The sequence below is a fragment of the Poecilia formosa genome, unplaced genomic scaffold (assembly GCF_000485575.1).
Source record: "Poecilia formosa unplaced genomic scaffold, Poecilia_formosa-5.1.2 Scaffold130, whole genome shotgun sequence".
In the NCBI taxonomy this organism is placed as follows: domain Eukaryota; kingdom Metazoa; phylum Chordata; class Actinopteri; order Cyprinodontiformes; family Poeciliidae; genus Poecilia; species Poecilia formosa.
The window spans coordinates 853872-875274 of NW_006800069.1; the positions used below are offsets into that span (position 1 = coordinate 853872).

At 37.7% G+C, this 21403-nt stretch overlaps 1 protein-coding gene across 3 annotated transcripts in view; it reads right to left on the reverse strand.

The window, feature by feature from the left end:
* The window catches only part of LOC103144648 (wiskott-Aldrich syndrome protein family member 3), a 35730-nt gene extending 22055 nt beyond the window's left edge, over window positions 1-13675 (reverse strand). The window contains exons 1-2 of one of the 3 annotated variants that reach the window (XM_007561727.2): window positions 13594-13675; window positions 12075-12401 (exon numbers count right to left, since the gene is read on the reverse strand). The gene's annotated coding sequence lies outside the window, so the exon portion shown is untranslated. Of the gene's footprint in view, window positions 1-11485; window positions 11700-12074; window positions 12402-13593 lie in introns of those variants that run through there. The other 2 variants (XM_007561728.2, XM_016676223.1) reach the window with 2 other exon arrangements.
* Between the last annotated feature and the right edge of the window lie 7728 nt (window positions 13676-21403).

Here is a 21403-nt window from a genome sequence, read left to right on the forward strand (position 1 = left end):
TAGTTTAATCCTCAAATAAGGACAAAAAATTCAACAAGAAAGTGACATTATGGTTAAAGTAACCAAAACATCCTGTAAAGTTCACAGACGCAACAGGACACTGAATTTTACACCACTGATCCCAACATCCACATACTATTCGAACAAGTAATGCATTAAAGGAAGTTTTTAAATAATTATTAACCATTAAATTCAATGAAATCCTATAATTTGTGTGATTATTTATCTCTGTAGTTCATCAAAATATTAGAGTACCAAGAAACATATAATGACACGCATTGGTTATTTAAATAGATATCAGATATTTTGTTTATTGGTAAAAAAAAAAAAGTGGAAGTAGAAATGTATGAAATGTGAAAACAAGGGCAATTAATCATGCACCACTTTCAAATACCCCCCCGCCCCCAAATCAACAGTAGGACTCCAATTCCTGTCAAAAGCAAGATAAATTTTCAAAGTATGGATCCAGCCACGTCTTAAAGCAATCAACACAAACTGTTACACGTATCACTTAAACACTAAATGAAAAACATAAAAACAAAAACTAAAATGTGCCTCTCGCATTCATGATTGCTGCCACCGCTCTTAGCACAGCCTGTTCATGTGTTCATGTTATCTGTGAAGGCTGAGGGATGGAGTGGCAGATGATCTGAGATGGGTGTTGGGTTGGGGTGTTTGTGGGGCTGTGTGTACAGATTTGCTACGAACATAATGAGGAAGGATCTTTAAAACCACATGAAATTTCTGTCAATGTTATGACAATCGATTACATAAGGCAGGAACATTTTGTACCCACCTAAAATTTGACATTATATACAGAAATATAAATTAAAATACGTAGGAAACCATTCAGAAGGAAGTTCCTGATCCATAGCTTCTTCTCAGTGTTTCAGTGTCTGTGGTTGTAATTACAGATGAGACTTTATCCGTCTGATCCAAAGCTGATTGGATCCTGTTTGTAAAGACCTGTAGGGAGGTTATAAAAGACCCCAAGCTTCCACGCTCACCTCTGACCCCTCACTCCAGACTGGTTCACGCACCCAGACATCTCAACAGGGGGTAAATTAACCCACTCTGTTGCCTCTTTCCACCAAGGCCGTAGATTATATTTTAGCCTTTAGCATAAAGCAATATTGAGTGTTACTTTAATTTTACAAGCGTGTAGATGGACAACGAGACAGGAGAAAACCTTACTGACTTTAATTACTCCTCCTTCTGTTCAGGAATATGGACTTGAGCCCAAGCTAATGACCAAGTACACACTCACAAACAAACACGTCTTCACCGAGCCACTTAATCGGCCTCAACCTGTGATCCAACCTGTCACATCCCCCCCACCCCCCTGGGCTCTGCAGGACTTACCCAAATAACCACAGCTAATTAGATTTGAGCAGTAACTACTTCAAATAAGGAGCTCTGTCTCTATATATTGGTGTAATTAAATGATGCACTGCGTGACTTATCAATTGGGATTCATTTTTAAAGTGAAAGTGACAAAAAAATAAATACATTTCCCCACTGTAAAATGTTCATTCGCAGTACGTTTTCCATGTTACATAAGCCTGTTGCAATATGCAAAACAATCTATTAATCTCACGATAAATTAAAATGAGCACAATAATTTCCATTTGCATAATTTAACGTGTTTCTCTCTTTCTACCAAAAACTGGATGACAAAAGTCTTCAGTCTGGCGTTTTGGTCTCAACTAGCCTTTTTCTTAAAGGTCAGTTTTGTTTACAGAGACTTCATAATTTATTTATTTTGTTTATTTATTTTAGAGATTGAAAATGTCTTCAAGTTCCGGTGTTAGATGTTCATTAGAATTAAAATGTTATTGATCCTAGAGAACGTGTTCAATTTAACATGGCTCAGCCAAATCTTAAAAAAAGGAAAACTTCAAGTAAATAACAAGCTGACAAACCTGGAGAAATTTTGCAAAGGTTTTGATACTTTAATTGAAGAATGAAACAATATGAAAATCTGGACAGATATTGATATCCCATACCAGTATTACTGTTATGGCCGATAACTGATATTTACCAATATCATATGTACAAAATGTACTCTGAAACTCAAATGTATTAAAAACTGTAAAGAATCTGTAACCATTAAATAATAATTACAACCCTGGTTTGACTGGTCCATACATCGTATTTTACAAGATCCGGAACAAAAAGTTGAGTTTCTTCTTCTGCTTCTGGATGGATTGATACTTAACACAATAAAACCAACAATTCTTCTTTAATCTGATTCTTCTGTAGTAACAAATACTCTAAATATGTAAATTACTTCTGTTCTCAACATTTTGCAGATGCTGTCCGGACAAATATCTGTATCTCTTCCGCATCTTACACACAAAATCTTTTCTTTTTTTTTGAAAAAAAAAGAAAAAAAAGAAAAGAAAAGAAAAGAAATCTGCACAAACAATGAAGTGAGCCAACACAGAGAAACAGAGCTAATGTTTTATTCTCAGTCAAGATTTCTGTGGAGCGCCGGAGCTCCTCGTTTGGTGCTAAGCCAAATGTCATTTAACAAAGAGGCATCAGGGAGCTGAACAAAAAAATATTTAAAAAAATGAGTTGGACAAGCTGTCAGCTGTATGAAAAGCATTTTTAGGTGGGTTTTATTTGTTTGATGCTACCAAAACCAGATTAATTTGTTTTTTGTTTGATGTTGAATTAGGTAGACCATGCGAGATTGTTTAAATTTTTAAACGTGCGAGCCGTCTTCATTTTAACTCCCTCCTTTTTTGTGACTGTAACCTCCTTTTTTTTTTTACTGTTTTCATCCTCAGTGTCAAAAACTCCATGCTCGCCCAACCCCCTCCCCCCCACACCCTTTTTTTCCCCAGTTTTAGCTCTCTTTGATGTCTTCATTTATGCTGATGCTCTTGGGTGAGAGGCCATTGTACAAAAATGATTGCAGTTATAAAGCCACTCCCCTCGTCTCCCCCAAGTGTTTTGTACTAATCCTCCCTAGAAACAAATCATCCAAAACTGTAAAAGAGCAGAAGAGCAGAGAGGAAGCGAGGAGCCTGATGCTTGCCTCCCTCTGTCCCTTTTCCCCCCCTCCTCGTCTCCGCTCTCTGACACGCGGTCTCTGACTCTGTAGGGTCGTTGTCATGGTTTCTATGGAAGACTTTCTGATTTTGGCAGCAGAACGAGTGATTGGGACAGAACTGTAGTTAGTTTACAGTGGAGAAAATACAGCCACTGACTAAGAAAACAAAGCTCCACGAAGAAAAAAAACTAACTTACCAAGTATTTTTGGTCTAGTTTCTAGTACAAATATCTTAGTCCAACTGAAATAAGACAAAACAAACATACAAGCAACTTTTTTAGCAAGAAATAGGAGTTTGTTTAAAGTCAATAATTCCTCAATATTGATTTTTTTAAAAAGTACTAGTTCCAGTACCAGGTTATTTCACTTATATGATGTTCTCGAACAAACTTCTGGGACCTTCACAATGTTTTACACAAATGTTAAATTTAACACAGATGGCCTGCTTTTATTAAGTGGCTTCAGAAGGAAATTGGGTTTTTTGTTAGGGGTATCAGAGTAAAGGCAATGCTATTTCTAAAGAAATATCCCAAAACATGCGTCTTTATTTTTCCACCCTTCAACAATGCATTATTTTGTGTCCCTAAGTCTTGAAGGTAACATTAACACAAGATCTCCGTTTGGAAACGTTTCATGTTTAAACGCCACCGCCAAAACACCTTGAGGAAACTGTAGTTATCATGCCAGGCCACTAGATGGCGTTTGGATAATAGACTGAGTTCAAAGCACGTAGTTGACTTATTGCCACCTGTTTGGAGGAGCGAGTGTACCTCCTCCATCGTTACCTTCACATTTAATTTGTTCATCAAACCATTGATCAAAACGTTTTAAAATAACATGTTTTACACAGAGCTAAAGGTGCTTTACACCACTCCTACCTTCTTGTATCGTACCCTCTTTTTATTGTCTGCTAATGCGGTTAGTAAACAGGTCAGCTCTGGGCTGTGAGTGTTGTGTTACCGGGGAGCATTCACCCTCTGCCCGGTTGTGTGTTGCGGGAAAAAAACTCCCCTCGTGCCCCTCTGCGACCCAGTCTCCCACAATTAAATGTGCCAACCTCAGCGCGATCGCAACAAGTCATCCGGCAAAAACCATGTGACCCGACACTGTCACACACACACAGTATAGAACAAACTGGGTTCTACTGAAGCAGGGATGGTAGGAAGAGGAGGTCCTACTGGGAAAAGACAGGTCACATCGATCCCAGTGTCCCAGTTTCTCTGGTCTGGGAAGAAACAGGGAGGTGCCCATAAAAGACACAGATACTTGTTAAAGATGGAGGCTTATTTTATCTGCCACTTTACAATTACAACTAATGGGCAGGACCTGCAGGATTTGGCAGAAAACACGCTTCAGGCTTCCAAAGAGAGAGGCAGATAGAGGGAAGGAATGGAGTATAAAGAAGAGGAGGTGTGCGGAGGATTCTGTCTGTAACGGGGATCCAGTGGATCTGCTCAAAAGTAGCTGCTGAAACAGAAGAGAATGGCACCAGATCTATGCTAAGTGTTGACATAGGGTGTGCTTTAAAATGGACGGCATAGAGATGTTGTTTTCAGTCTAAAAAAACATTATTATGATGATGATGATTATTATTATTATTGCTTTTTGGCAGGACCATTTAATATTGTATACTCTATGCAGACTTTTTTTCCTTCCAGGATTTTCCTGTCAGGCAAAAGTTTGAGTCGCATACACCTTAAGGCTGAGTCTACTGCTGATGTGTTGCTAATATACTAGCTGGTTAGCTAGCATTTTTTGCATCTGTCATGGGTAAGTGCAAAATTATAACCAATTGGCTGGATGACATTCGTCTTCGCCACAGCTATCTACATTCTGCGCAATAATGCTTGGCACTACGGGGGTTAATGCTGTAGACAGCCAGTGTGAGAAGCACAAAGCTGCTGCCAACGGCCACAAACAGATTCCACAAATGTCACAGTTTTGGCTAACAAAGCTCCCCAGAAAACGGTCGGCGCTGCTCTAACTAGCACTGATCTAAGAGCAGCGTTCGATGCATGGCGAACTCTGGAATCTGAGGGTTAATGGATTTTAAACACGGTGGTCAAGCACCAGTGTCAGCCATTTCAAGGATTTTAATTCAACAATGTTTTTAATGTGGAGAGAGACACAGCTGAGAACCAAAAGAGACATGGGAGCCACAGCCACAAAATATGTGATTTTCTTTTGTAGGTTTCTGTCACAATCCAGGTCTTAATAAGGGTCTTTAAAAAAAAGTCTTGAAAAGTCTTAAATTTGCAGAAACTCTGTGAAAACAATGGAAGGATCTGTGTTATGGATAAGACTAAACACAACTTATTACTCCCATCTTGGCTAAAGACATTTAAAAAGCTTTAAAACAAATTAAGTAGCATAATCTTGCAATTGAAATAATTTGCATACAATTATGTATTGATGGGAACACAACATATAGAATGAGTAATGGCATATTTATCGCTACAATCGCTATCAATATGCTGTGGGAAACCCTCTGACACTGAACAGGCATTAGTAATGGGTCATAAAACTGACTGACTTCAGATTGTAGTGTTGTAAAAACCCTCCACCGTCACAGTTTGAATCTGTTCCTTTTGCTTAAATCACATCCAGCTGCAGATGAATTTGCTACTGAGGTCACAGGAAGAGAAGAAACTTGAGCGAAATTAAAGTCCTCTGTTCGGCAGCAGAGTGTTAGTCTAAATCTCCAGAAAGCTTTCATTCGATGCTGAAACGTTTTTCTGCTTGTCTCTGATGCATGCTGAGCAGCATGAGCCTACTGACAGAAAACGTAACAACTTCAGGACATGTAATGTCTTTATGGTCACATCTATCTTCTTTGACAGACTCAGGATTTGCAAATGAAACCTCAGTCTTCAAGAAAAGACAGCTCTCAGGCCACACTTTTACTGCTACAACCAAACATTAAGTCCTGCTGGACAGAATATGCCTCTTTTCTTTTGGAAGTATTTATAGACTGGCAAACATTTTTCTGTGGAACATAACTTAAAATTATCGGAAAATTTGCCTAGACGCAGATTTTTCCATACAGTATTTGCTAAAACATTAAGCACTACATGCAACACTGCTTGACATTTGGCGTTTGCAAAGCAGCCAATCTAGGGCCGCCATTTGCTTTCCTTGCCGCTGATTGGCTGAATTCTCAAAAGCAGAGAGAACGAACACTGCAGGGATTAGCTTCTGCTAGTGCTAAGGCGGTTTCCACTGTGTGGACTAATACATGTAACAATGTGAAATGTTCCTGATTTCATAGCTTTTGTTTGCCTGTTTGCCACACTAGTGTGTAAGAACATCAAATCAACTGAAATATTAGTCAAAAACAACACAAGTAAATACAAAATTCAGTTTTTAAATGAAGGTGTTTATTACTGAGGGAGAAAATAAAAATCCAAACCTACATGGACCTATGTGAAAAAGTGATTCCCCTCCTGTTAAAACATAACTTAACTGCTATTTTGCTAATATTTACATTGGCTTGATGTTCACTGAATTGTGACAAACATGCCACAAATTAGAACATCAGGGAAGGCGCTAGCTGTTTTTCACACCACTGTAGTAAGGTATAGTTGATATTTGAACTTCTAAGATGAGAAACTCTGAGTGTTTTTAGAGGAGCGTCTCAAGTATTTGTAGAGTTTAGCTAACTCCCTAGCTCCCGTGAATACTGGGGATTCACTTCAATGAAAAAACCTTATACTTAAACTCTCCATCACTGGAAACAATCTCTGACTTCCTCTAATATCAGGCTTTACCTTCACTCTTTTGTCTAACAATTTATAAAATTTTGCAGGTATCTCAGATAAAGCACTGAACCGTGAAAGCTCACCATGACTTCTGACCTCAGTGGGGGGAAACAAAATACAAGCTCAACTGATGGAGCAATAACAATATTACCTATTAAATGTGCTCAGATCAGCAATTATTGCATTCTTCTTTGATATATTATCATAGGCAGGCGGCCACAGAGTAGTACTTAGGATCAAAGAAGGATCGTTGGCTTCACCAATAAAACCACCAGCGACACCTGAGCATGAACACCAAAACGCCGAGCAACGGCCGCCATTTCCACGCAGAGAAGCATCGATCTCCGTGCTGTAAATAAACGAGCCTGGAAACCGCTGACTAAGGCAGATTGCGTCAGTCGGGGAGGAAGAAAAGCCAGACAGAAAACTACAAATTTTTCATGACATCAGAGAGCAGCCAGAAACAGCGAAGGCGGCAGACCAGGGTACGAGCAGGACGATGAGTGTCCTTATGTGGCTGGGTCAAAGTCCACACACACACATGCACGCACGCATACACACACACACACACACACACACACACACACACGTGTATCTGTGATTGTTGCACTGTGAACGACCCCAGAAGGACCAGATGGATTTTGGGTCAGGACGACAGGTGAAGGCAGAGTGAAGCTACAGTCTCACAGATGTAAGGGGGGGAAAAAGGGTTTATAGATAAATGCTTTAAAAAAATGTGTCCAGATCCTGACAAAACCTACAATGTTATGTTTACTAAAAATCCAACCTCAACAAAAAAAACAAACAAACTGTTGACTAAATGATTCATTTGTTAGGAGAAACTAAAAAGCAAGCAAGAAGTAGATTATTTTTCATTTATCTTTTTTAAAGCATGAGGAAAATAACTGAATTGTCTAGAGATGAAACGATTAATCTGATAAATTGTGATTAATCACAATTAGCAATGATTAATCAATTAGTGAAATAATCGTGACCTAAGTTAATAATCTATTAACATTCAAACTCTGTAAAAAAAAAAAAGTCGTATTAAGCACCTTTCGCTATCCAATTATTAGTAAGTTAATCATAAAAATAATCAACAGATTAGCCCTTCAATGTGTTATCCTTTGCTACAAATAATCAAGTTTACACTAGAGGAATGCTGTATAGTTGAATTTCAGGAAATAAAATGTTTTTTTCTTATTTTTTTAAAAAAGAATTTAATTACTTGTTTGTTGCATTTTTATAATATTTCTTATATTGTATAAAAATGCTCAAGTGATAAAATAAAAAATTTGCAGAATGCTGAATTTTTTTATCCGATTAATCAATTAATCATCAATCAAAGAATTGATTACTAAAATAGTCATTGTCCTTTTGCAGTAACTATTTCTATTTTCCTTAAACCTTTGTGAACTAACTGTACCAACATGGCCGACCATTTCCTCTATAACTAAAATAATTTTCTCCGATGAGCTGAAACTCCACTTCTGGTTCTAAGCTGATGACAGTTTGTCATTTATTTTCCAGCTCTTGGAGGACAGGCCACCTGCTCTCAGTGAGGTTAAGCTTCCTAGTCACCATTTGGGTAAAAAAAAAATCATTCTAATAACCTCACCAAATTGCCCCTCAATAGTTAGAAAGTATTGCTCTTGGAGGACATTTTGAAATCCCTCTTATTTCACAACAATGTCCTCAGATAAAATTGTAACCCAACTCCTCTGGATGAGAAGCAACCCCATAAATAGTACAGTTTATATTGACTCAAACTATTTGATTATTATTTAAGTTTAATGACATTACTACAAAACCCTAAGTAAATTCCCCTAATGTGGTGCCAAAGTTTAACTTAAATAGAGTCAAACTACTACGTTTTGGTCATAACAGCCACACCTATTTTCATCCATGTCGTCGTGAAGGAACATCATTTTACTCTGCACCTGCAGCATGAGATGCTGGACCATTTGCAGGAATACTTAGTACTATCTTTCCACTTCCAATCATTGTCAGCTTTTAATATTTTGCAGCTCTACTCATAAATCACACAGCACACAAGTATTTTTCACAGGATAAAGTGTTTTTTAGTTTAAGTGACTGTAGTCACAGGCAGAAAACCAACTGTTGAACAAGCTCTGCACTGGTGGAAATTGTATTTTATTTTGCCATGAAGTAAAGCTAATAAAACTCTTCACGACTAATTACTGTGCATCTCAGTGTTTCTCAACCCTGGTCCTCACCGCCCCCATGTCCTGCATGTTTTAGGTGTTTCCCTTCTGCCAAACACCTGAATTGTACCTCTGGGTGATTAACAGGCTCCTGCAGTACCTGACTGCCATGCAATCATTTGAATCAGCTGTTTTGGAATAGAGGAACATCTAAAACATGCAGAGCAGGAGGGCGGTGAGGACCAGGGTTAAGAAACACTGGTGTATCTAATCATTAGCAAACCTTTTATCATGACAGTGAAGCCAAAAAAGCAGATCTACATGCAACAACATGATGGAGGATTTTTCAAACCATGAACGAGTGTTTGGTGGATTTGCCCCTGAAAGCAGTATTGTCATGAATAATATTTACTCTAAACTAGCAGCGGGCAACATGAACTTAAAGTACTATCACGATATTTTGTGGTAGTATTACAATAACGATAAAGGTGACGTTAACTATTTATTATATTTTTAAGAAACTGCATGGCTGTGACTGAGTGTCGCAGGAATTATAGTCCCACAAACACAAATAAAAGCTCTTAAATAATAAAGCAATACGCTTCCTTAGGACACCAGGCACATAACGTGTGATTTGTGTCACTAAAATCCACACAGTGACTGCATTTAATCACATTTTCTAATCTATTGATATTTTACTGTCACACATTAACTGAACAAACAGTGGAATAGCAAAAAAAAAATAGTTCCAACAATACGGACACTTTTAGGAGGTTTTAAACATCATTAACTGGAATTTACCGCGACAACGACAAATCAGTCTTATACGAAATTTATCACAATAAATGATAAACGATCTGACCACCAACATATTGGTGGTCTAACCACCAAATATTTTCTTGACATTTTTTCACATGGAGCATACAAAATGCTGCAAAATTCCAGAAGATTTCCTTTTATCCAACCAACCAAGGCCTCCCTCCATATTTCGTTTTCACTCATTGAAGTTAAGTAACCATGTGTGAGCGAGTTGAGGTTTCTTGGCCCTTCTTCCTCTATCATTGGCTTATGTAATAAATCAGCACAAGCTTCTGTGAGCACAGCCTCTCATGAATACGACTCTGTTGTACAGCAGCTTCACAAATAAGCATTTAAAAAAAGCCTATTATCTAATCCGAGTTCAGACATGAAAGAACCCCCTGAAGTGGATTCCGAATGGAGAGCAGCTATGATGAGGACGACCGTTTACAAATCGCCATAAAATATATATCAGGTCTGGTCATTCGTCTCTTATTCTGACATGTTTTAAAGTAAAAACTTGGACTTTTGTTTCATTTGAAGCGTTCATTTTCCCGCCTGGGATGAATATGACGGCACACGTAAACATGGTCGGTTCAGATCAAACCAGTCACCCTCAAATGACCAGGAACAATCCGCCAAAGCTTAAGAGCGTCATGAACTATAAGCCACTAGAGCAGCAGCATCAAAGTCCACAATAATGAATCCAGTTTCTCATCATCAAAATCAACTTTCCATCTGCTAATGTGAATAAACTAAATGTCTGGGGGACAATTTTACTATCTGACGGGACAAGGATTGAGCTATTTGTTTGCAATGACAGGAAATGCCTGTAAAAGTCAAATTGAAGCTTTCAAACCAAAGCAAACTTTAATGACTATCAATATATCATGTATGCATGTTTAAGAAGTCCTTTAATCTCCCATGGCAACCATTCTGCTGTGCAAACCGCCTGGGTGGACCGAGCTCCACCTTCAAGACGCAGCTCCTCCTCTGAGCTGGAGTTTCCAAGCTTCTGCTTCACAGAACAACCCCCCTTGCGACTCCCTCACTCAGCTCCTTAAGACTAGCCAGCAGCAATTAGCAAACATCTGGTGGAACTGAGCATCGGCTGAGCTCATTATACGAGCCACTTCTCAATGCAACGCTGGTAAAAACATTAAAGGGTTAATAGAAGATGACTTCCTGAAGGCGGAGTTTCAGAAAGAGCAGGAGCTTCTTAAAGAAACAGTCTCAATTTTAAGGCGTTAAATTAAGTCATATTTGAAAAATACACAATACTGCCCCTTTAAGCCTGTGTTCTTGTGGTTTTTAGTTTTTATGTGGATCATGCATGAAATTAAGTAATTGAATGAAAAATGAATGCATCGCCGTATGCTAAACTGCTCTGGAGAATAATATTAATGGTCCACAATCTCTGCAGCTCATCTTTTACTGCCCATCAGCACCAATCCCTTTGTTGACCTATTTAATATGCTAAAGGCTAATTAAAGATTTCTTTTGTTACATCCCTCAAATTACCGAACACCACCCAAACATCACAGACTGCTTAGACCAAGGAGGACTTTAAACATGAAGGCATGTTTAAAGCAACAAAAGCTGTAACATCAAAAAGCAATAATAATAATAATAATCATCATCATCATAATAATGTTTTTTTAGACTGAAAACAACATCTCTATGCCGTCCATTTTAAAGCACACCCTATGTCAACACTTAGCATAGATCTGGTGCCATTCTCTTCTGTTTCAGCAGCTACTTTTGAGCAGATCCACTGGATCCCCGTTACAGACATAATCCTCCGAACACCTCCTCTTCTTTATACTCCATTCCTTCCCTCTATCTGCCTCTCTCTTTGGAAGCCTGAAGCGTGTTTTCTGCCAAATCCTGCAAGAAAAATCCTCCCAACTGGTGACATTTTGTTGCAGGCAAGCAGAGAGAGAGAGAGAGAGAGAGAGAGAGAGAGAGAGACCTGACCAGCGCGCCGCCACACAGGGGAGGAGAAAATGGTGTGAATGGTGCAAAAGGAGCGCCTGTCTTGCGTTAATTCATTAAAACATACACATACAGATAAATCCGCGCGCATTTATTTGATCACGTTTGTACGCACGTATTGTCTTTTTATTTTTATTTTATTTTTTTTGCGTGCAACAATAACAAAAACAAATGCATCATCCTCCTTTCTCCCAACCTCCCCCTCAGTCTCCACCGTGGCTACGTGCCCCCGCATGGACACGGCTCCACGCCACGGCCGTGGCATGCGAAGCTGATTGGAAATCCGCTCACATTTACCTGGCTGCGGCACCTCCCGTCACCTCCTCTCTCGCTCTCGGTTATTTCGAAGCTCCTCGCCGTGCCTCCTCCGCTGCGCCGCGCTTCATTTCAGATCCCCCATGCTGGCTGATAGATGGAGGAAGAGATGGATGGATGGAGGAAGGGATGGAGAAGAGGTGGAAGAGGACAGAAGAGGGGCGGAAGCCTTTGAAGTGAGGAAATGTAGGTCCCCGCTCGAAACCCAGCTGCACGCACTGGATTTATGTCGTTTCCAAGGCAGCGTCTGTCGACCCGACGGGTATCAAGCTGGAGAGCGCGAAGCAAGAAGTCCACATCCGGTGGGAACTTCAAAAATAAAAGCAGCTTAATCGATTTTGGAGTAAAATACGTCCAGTTTGTCGCTGATGAAGCGTTCGTTAACGACACTGAATGTCCAAGAAAGCATCCAATTTTTGATCCCCACATTAGGTTTTAATGTTGCGCTGAATAAAAATAATCATATTCCTATTTTGTCGTTGTTTTTACATTTTATTTTTAAGTGTTTTGCACATTTTTACTTTTCGTTTTAGATTCAGAATGCTTCTTGCTTAAAAAAAGTGCTTATTGACTTTTTCCACTTTTTTTGTCTGTATTGCTACAAGCATCAATTATTTTAATCATTGTTTAAAAATAATGTCACTGGGTTGGAAGTGAATAAATTCTGAAGTGGAAGGAACGTTTTCAGATTGTTTATTATTATTATTATTATTATTATTATTATTTGTAATGCGTAGCATGCATTTGAATCCAGTCCTCTTTATACTTTAAATTATGTATTTATTTTGTTAACTCTGATATCCCTTGATAAAAGCCAGTGCAATCAACAGTTTTAAGAAGTGACGTATCAATAATAAATTTGGAGTGAGAGACTTTAATGGCGCAAACAACCATTTTATTTAGTGTTATAAGAGTAAAGGAGTTGCTCTCTTCATATTTCTATTTGTAAAGCCAGTTGAAACCAGATAGTCTATTAATTTTAGGGGTAGAAAACAAAGATGAGCTTCATTCTATCCTTTTTGAACATATTATGGACGGACTGTGTTATGTTTATGTTTTTTTTAATTATTTAATTTCATCACCTAAATAAAAGTCATGCTTAATCTTTTAAAACAAAATGGTTTATAATTATTTAAAAAAAATCTTTCACTTCACAATTAGTTTGGAAAGTAGAAAAATGTCATTTCTACAGGTATGAATAATTTGTAGTCCATTTAGGTTTTATATGTAGCTCACAGTTGGCTATAATAGCAGATGGATAAAATAATCAAATAGTATATTATTTTATTAACACAACAAATATGTGTCAATATTTACATCCTAGATTTGAAGGTATATCTGACTGAAGGCGGGTAGCTTTATGATACATTCAAGCTCCTAGAGTGTAATCTATATTTTTACGTAAACGTTGATAGTCTTTCGTTCGGAAAATATGCTACAAAACATGTCTGTAAATCGTCAATAGTAAACTGGTCAACGAAGAACATTACATTTGTCTTACTTTGTGTAGCTCTGGACAGGAGACGTTGCTGTTTTTGCTAGCTTGACACAGCTGTCAGGCTCAAACAGAGCCGCAGCAAACCAGCCGAAGGACGCATGCGTACCCGAACCTATCCGAATCTTTTCGATGACAGTCGAGTCTGTCTGTCTACGTCGAGGAAAGGATGAGAAGAAATCCTCCGTCACTGGGCCTAAACACGTTTTCTTTCTTTCTACACGCTTATTTCGACTTAATAAACCACAGAAGCTGGTTTTACAGGTATTATTCCGCCAGGGACTAGTTACAACTGAAAAAAATGACTCTACATGTTGCATTTTGTATTTGAGTTAGCGTGCTGCTAATCCTAATCCAATTAAAAGCTCGTGCTACCCAAACTCGAAAAGCCTTAGTCGGGTCGTTACGCCATTTGTTGTGAAAACACTGCAGCTTGACTTTCCACCACGAAAAAAAACCCAGTAAAAACTGAAGACCTAGAGGACTTTAAACAGTATGAAATACGTAAATATTAATTATTTCCCAAGCCCAGTAAAAGTGCAATAAACACTTCCATATTTACAGTTGTCAAAGCTAACCATTGTGTTTTTAGTCATTTCCTTCAATTCACTCATACAGTACATTTTTCTCATCATATTAATCACATTGTGAGATAAATGAGTCGCCTCTGGCTTTTCAAGTCAACGATTAAGTTGTACTGTGCTGCAAGATAATGAAATATTACATATTCTGCTGCTATTCCCCACCTTTACCACTGGGTGGTGCTGCTGCATTACGTTTCAAACAGATCTCCGTCCCTGGCCGTGGTGCTGATTTTAATGGCGCTGCCTAACGCGTTCTCTGTCACTGCCCGTGGTGCTGATCCATCCCAGCCCTAAAAGAGCATCTTCTCGTCGACCATACATCAGAGGTAGATGAGCCTTTTAGCTGTAAACGCACGGGCACTGCAAATGATCACACTGAAATCAGATTCCACACACAAAAAGGTGTTTATTATTTAAAAAATCTTATTGTTATTCTCCACATGAAACCAACATGAATTAAAGAACAGGTTCTCTTAAAGCTAAAGGAAAGTGATCCATCATGGCCACCGTCAGCTTTCTCTAGGCTCAGTTAATTTTCACTTCAGCATTTGGAATAAGTCTGCCATTATTTACAGCGGAACTGCTAAAGCTGGAGGTATAGTTTTAAAATGATAAACTATATTTATTAATAATCCTTGATTGTAGTAATAACAATATATTTCTTTATTTATAAGTAGTAAGTAAAAAGACATTGTCAATAAGGCCAACTGTCTCAAGTTATTATTTTGGTCATTGTTAGGAAAAAAGGGTAATAAATCAAAACCTAACTAGCTTAAAAATAATCTTAGCTCTTTGAAATGAGACTGAATTAATATTTATAAGATAATAATAGAGAAAACTAAAATGTGAGCTGTATAGTTTATTTTAGTTTTATCCTTTGTCAAAATCAGAAAAAATGACAGTCATGTATTTCCTTCTTTTTATCTTTTTAAATTCAATTTGTTGAGACGTTCATTGTCATGTGCGCAGCTTTGTCGCCACCTTGTGGCTCATTGTAGCAATTACACGCTTTGCAAGCGGCTAACCTCAATTCAACTCTTTGTGTATGTCAGTCTTGCGAGATCACTACTTGCCTCTTGAAGTTTGAATGGCATAAAAAAATGCAATGCTGACGTTTTTAGCAGAGCGTCGGTTACTACAGATACTGCTGTAGCTTGAAGTCTTGCCTGCAGCACCTTCATTTATCAGTAATCAGCCTGAGGCCCCTTAAAAATTGGATGAAGTGTGTTTTTCAGGAAACCACCGTGGCTTTTCTGATTTATCATCCTGCCAACTCTCCACACCACTTTATGCTTGCAATCATGTAAAGAGCTTCTTACGTCGGTCTGCACCAAGTGCCGCTCTTATGTCGTATCTAAGTTGAATAAATTTTGTCTTCTAACATGTTAATTTCATTGTGGTTGTATCAAAACAAGCTACTCTAGTGATTGGAAAAAATAATCCAATTAAAGTTAACATAGCACTCTGGCGGAGGGGCAGTCAACACTGGTCCTTAAGAGCTGGTGCCCTGCATATTTCAGATGTTTCCCTGGTTTACCAACTGAATAGTTTATGTGCAGAACTGGACACACTGAGAAGCCAATTCATCCATTAATTCAGCTGTGTTGGGACATCCAGAACCTACAGGATACTTGAAGACTGAGACCCAGATCTTGCAACTTTCTTCGTCAAACTTTTTCAATAAAATCCTTTGCAAAGACAGAGTCATAACCAGTGAGAAGAAGAGTACTGAAGAAGCTTGTTTATGAAGTTTAAAGTCACTTTTGAATAAAACAGGTATTAAACAAACTTGCCTGTGTTTCAGGCTACCAAAAGTTGTAGCCTGATTTTACAGTAAAACTGTTTCACCATCGTTAGTTTTACAGCACTGATGCTCTAAAGATTTCCAAACCTTTCTGCTTCTGACCTACAAAAAAACAGCAAAAGACTAATGACCCAGTTATTGGTTGACAATACAAATATTTCTATAAAAACAATCAAATATGGGCTTCAATAGTCAATATATTGGTTTTCTCAATTTACAAGTGTCCTTATCTAGTTGAACATTTACATCATAAATGTGCTGCACCATTATCATGTTCATTAAGGTTAATTTCTGTATAGCATCTCAAAACACCAAACGGCTTCAACGAGAAGCTAGTAGCTTTCAACCAGAAAGTTTGAGCAAAGCTAATTGATGCAGTTAGCTCTCAGTGATGTTAGCTTAGCGTAAACTTTGTAAAAGGAAGAAAATAAAGAACCAGTCTAATTAGAAGAACTCCTGCTTTGATAAAGTTGCAAGATTTCATTACATTAACAAAACTAAAATAAACAAAAACCAAACAATGCAGTTAGCTATTGCATAGTTATATCAAAAGGAGGTTATGCTATGCTAGCTTAAGTTAATGTTTGGAGTTAGCTGTTTAGCTGATCCAGAGCTTCTTTTACTGACTCTGTACAACACATAAAAACTGATAATGGTTTAATAAGATATCACATGATTACTTTCAGTTAAAAATTTTGAATGATATCTAGAAACAGGTTGACAAAAATAATTAGCTTATCTTAATTATTTTCTAAGTAAATGCTGGCATACAGAAACAGAATTGTATACAATGTTTTTAATCAAAGGTTTTGTCATAAAGATATTTTTTTCCCCCACCTGTTTACCTTAACAGATGCTAAGCTAGCTAGCTAACTGCCTCCTGTCATTTGAATGTTGACCTCCAGTAGCTGTGGACTTCAGTAAGTAATCAGTGCTCGGGGGACAAAAATAAATAACAGATTATTTCTTTATTGTCAAAACATTTATTCTTATGCAGCTTTGTTGGAAATATAAAATTCAATGGATACAGAAAAAAAAAGCAGAGGGACACTCAACAAATAACTGAAGCTACCCCTGTACACACCAGACCCAGATCAAATTATTACTTTATAACTTTCCACATATGTCTTCACAGTGATTGCTTTCCTATATCTGGCCTTGATTGAATTTGCAGGGCTGGACACAATCAATACAAACCAGAGAATCAATCTCAGGCAGCAGCAGCAGCAGCAGCTTGGGTCGCAGGTACACACAGGTACACTGGACGCATAGTTATTAAACTGTGGCTCTCTCACTACTATTTCCCCTCCTCTATTTGAAACTCTAATCATGATGTATTATTTTTTTAGAGGGGAAAAAGTGGTACTAGAAGGAAATGTATCTAAGGTCGGGTCAAGGAGATTAGAAACACTTCAAACCCAGAATGATGTGAAAAAGTATTTTACGCTAAATGAAAAGGTTTTTTTTGTTCCTCATTTACATGTTTGTATGATGGAGTAATAGGGCCATACTAAGTAAAAATAAAAAATAAAATTACTAAAAGATATTATGACTTTATTCTCTATATTATCTTAGTGTAGCACTAATCTTCTGTTGTATGTTTCAGATTTTCAGCTCACCAAAAAATGTTTAGTATCAGACAAAGAGATCCTGATTGATTAAATACAAGAAAATGTTTAAAAAGTGCTTCGTTAATGAGGGGAGAAACTGTCTAATCAAGGCTATCCTGATGTGAAAATGTAACCATCCCAGAAGAAATGAGAAATCATTTACATAGAACCTGTCTGACAGCATGAAGACCAAAAGACTTAAAAACTAAACATATCTGTTAAGGTCTAATAGTCTGAAAACTGTTACGAAGCCATTTTAAGGCTTTGGGACTCCAGAAACCAACAGGGAGGGTCGTTATCTGCTATTACAGAAAACAAGGGTTGGTCAGCCCACCAAAGTTACTCCAGGACCCCATCAGTAGCTGCAGCTCCACAACAAATGGGAGCTACATTTAGTCGATAATCCACTAATGTGAAAAAGAAAAACACAATTTAGTAATTTGGTGTTTCAATTTAATAAGAAACACAATTAAAATCACACATGAATAAGTTTGTTCACGCAATGCCATTAAAAAACATGTTGCACCATCATCCTCCCACCACTTCCTGTCGTCTCCTTCGTCTTTTCCACCAGTAGTAACATTCAGTTGTTGATCACACGACTTCTATGATACGAAAAAAGTGTTTATATTGCAGTTTTGCAAGATACTGAAATTATGATATTACTGAAAAACTACCTCATCCTGGAACAAAAACATTTCATCCAAAAATGTGAGTTTTTTCAAAACCGTTGTGTTTCTGTTAAGAAAATTTACTTTGGTAATTCCAATTTGTGTAAATTTACGAGATATGCAAATTCTGATACAGCTGAAAAACGACCTCATCCTACCGCTAAAGCATTTAATTGAAAACCATTTGTTTTATTTTTTTTCTAAATTGGCACGTTTCCATTAGGCAAACTCATTTTTGTAATTCCAATTTGTTCATTTTATGGTCAATGGAAACGCATCTAACGGCTCATTCAAAAGGACTTAAATGATCGCAGAGCAATGAAGCACCGCAGAACTTATCCGCTGTGTTCATAAAACAAAGAGACATCCACGGTAAGGTTCAGAGATGAAAATCTACTGCTGACCAAAAACAACGCGAAGGCCTGTCCCACTTTTACTAGAAGATGTCCTGATGATCTCTGAGTCGTTTGGTGAAAACGAGACAAAACCGGTACCATTAAGAGGAGTGTGTCCTGACAGTAGAATACAGAACTAGTAGAGAAATGACCTTTGACCCACACTCTGTTTTCATTGTTACTTGACTGGAGTTTTTGGTACCAAAGGCCTTACAACTGATTGCTAAAATTAGGGGGCAATCACCATTACACATACAAGCCAGGGTGGCTTAGGTAAAAAAAAAAAAATTTGAATTTGTATCATCTCAGGTTATCTTTTAAAAATAGTTCTATAAATCCGTAATGGAGGAAATACTTACAAACTTTGGTACAATCATTAGCTCGTTTTAGCCTCTCCTAGTGGAGAGAAAATTGTTTCAAAGACTGTTTAAGTCTGTAGCTATTGGAAAAAGTCATGATGAGAAAGGAGAATCTTCTGTTTTCAGCCTCGATGTACAAATTCAAACACAGTCGCCTATTAGATCGGAGTTCTAACTTACTGGCATAAACTCTGACTGACTAAAAGTGAGGAGTGAAAAGAGAAACGGCGAATTGAATTTTTAAAGTGCTCCATGTTGTTAATATTCAGCCTCTGAGAAGCTTTAGGGGCTTCAGAGAAACCTACGGATGTCTGGGTCACACTCCCAACCCGGCTGCAAAAGAATTGTCGGTGAAACCCGATACGTTTCATTGAACAGCCGGCTCCATTTACGCTGAGAGCGTCTTTAGCGGGACTAAAGTGACCCAGGTGAGAGTGTAGAGGAAAACTTTACACATTTATAGGCTGAGGAACCTTCTGTTCACATTCCTTGAGGTGTAATAAGGATTTCTGTCCTGTTGCAGAAGCCGTCCCCCCTTTCCTTGCTTTGTGCAGTTTGTTGTTTTTGTAGGACATTATTCTGTTAAAACAGTTCATCACTTCAGAGCCGGCTGAAGGTCATTAGGAGTCTATGAAAGGTCTGAATGGAGTTTTAATTTGACTTTTTTTAGCAACCCACAGAGCAGTTTAGCAAATTGGACATTGCTTTACTATACTACTGGGAAAATTGCTATAAGGGTAATAAAAACCCCTCTATTTCTTCTCTTTATGAAAAAGCCACAGGCAGTTCTGTTCAGAACTACTTACGGCTGGATTACTAATGGTTAAAACTATTCTTTACCCAAAGGTGACGATGTGGTGAACAAAAAAATATCATCTAAGCTACTTTGGAAAACATAATTTGAGTGTAAAAGTTTGAAATTATTGTGTGTTTTTTAATCCACAGAGGGTTAAAATTTTGCGCAAAGACTTGATTATATTCATAAATTTGATATTTTAAAAATGTTCCATCATCTACCCTTGAGATGTAAAAAAAGGAGTTGACCGATACTTAATAGAAACATCCAAAAAACTCCAAGGAGGAAAGAACTTTGGACATTTTTTATTTTATAATTGCAGATTGGAGCCTCTCTTCTTGTTTTTCTGACGTTTTTGCGTCTTACCAATGAAGATCTAGACCAGCACCTACACAGTCGCTCTCAGATTAAAGAATATTGTTGGATGGACAGAATCAACCAACACCAATGGTGAAGCCAACTGGTTATTGGCTATTTGGCCTCAGAGATAAGAGGTGTGACTGCGGGAGTCTGACCTTTCAACCCCACGAACATCGTTCGTGACTCTCATTTTGATAAAAAAAAAGGAGTAAATTTCCACCAAAAAACTCAGAAATTTTGAGATAATTTTTTTTTTTTTAGAAAAAAAAAAAAAGAAAACTTGCAAATTTCTGAGTTTCAAAAACTGCACATTTTCCAGGTTTGGACATTTAAAAAAATTTTTTTTTTTGAAAAGCAGATTTTTTCCAAGTTGTCTATACAAAATTTCTGAGCTCAACCTCAATTTGTTTTTCCAGATAGCATTTTTGACTTTTCAAACTCAGATATCTCCAAGTTTTTTTCTAGAAAATTTCAGAGCTTAATCTCAACATTTTTTGGTAGAAATTTCTTACTGCTTTGTTTGTATCTACGATGGCCCTAAACACTGTTGTACAATCTGAGAATACTTTTTGTTTTGTTCAAATTAAAAAAACAAAAAATTTTTCAGAAACTGAAACTTCATTTGCCCGACTAAAACCATAAGTCAGATTCTACGTTACTTTCTGCTGTCTTAGAAATCTGATTTTCTGCTCAAACTTTTGAGTTTCATTGGTAACTTGACTCACGAGAGTTTAAGTTCTTTTTTTTTTTTGTAGTTAAGCTACTTTTTCGATAATCATCAATCTTCCAACTTCTTCACTCTGGCACCTCAGTTGACTGAAACTCAAAGTTGCTGAGTTTGATTCAAAGACTTAGAAAGTTAAAGTTTAAAAAGTAATTATGCAGGCAAAAAGTTTCCACGTCTGGTTGAAAACTGAAAGAGATGCTAGCGTTGGGTTTGGGGGGGGATTGTTTCTGAATGACAGGACTATAAATGTTGCAAGTTGCAGAGTCAGTGGTTGATCACAGGCGGCTAGGTTCTCACCCTATTTTTGAAATTCGAAACATTATTTGCTCTCTCTGCTCTGATGGTCTGAATTAGATCACCGGGTTTCCTGTCAAAGCTGCAGTTCTGCAGGGCATTTCCATTTGAAAAGCCGTCATCAGAGGGAACGTGCAGCCGGAGAGCGCTTTGATCATCTGATTATCTCCTTTTAAATTATTCATTTTCAACTACAGCTGATAAATATGCAAAACG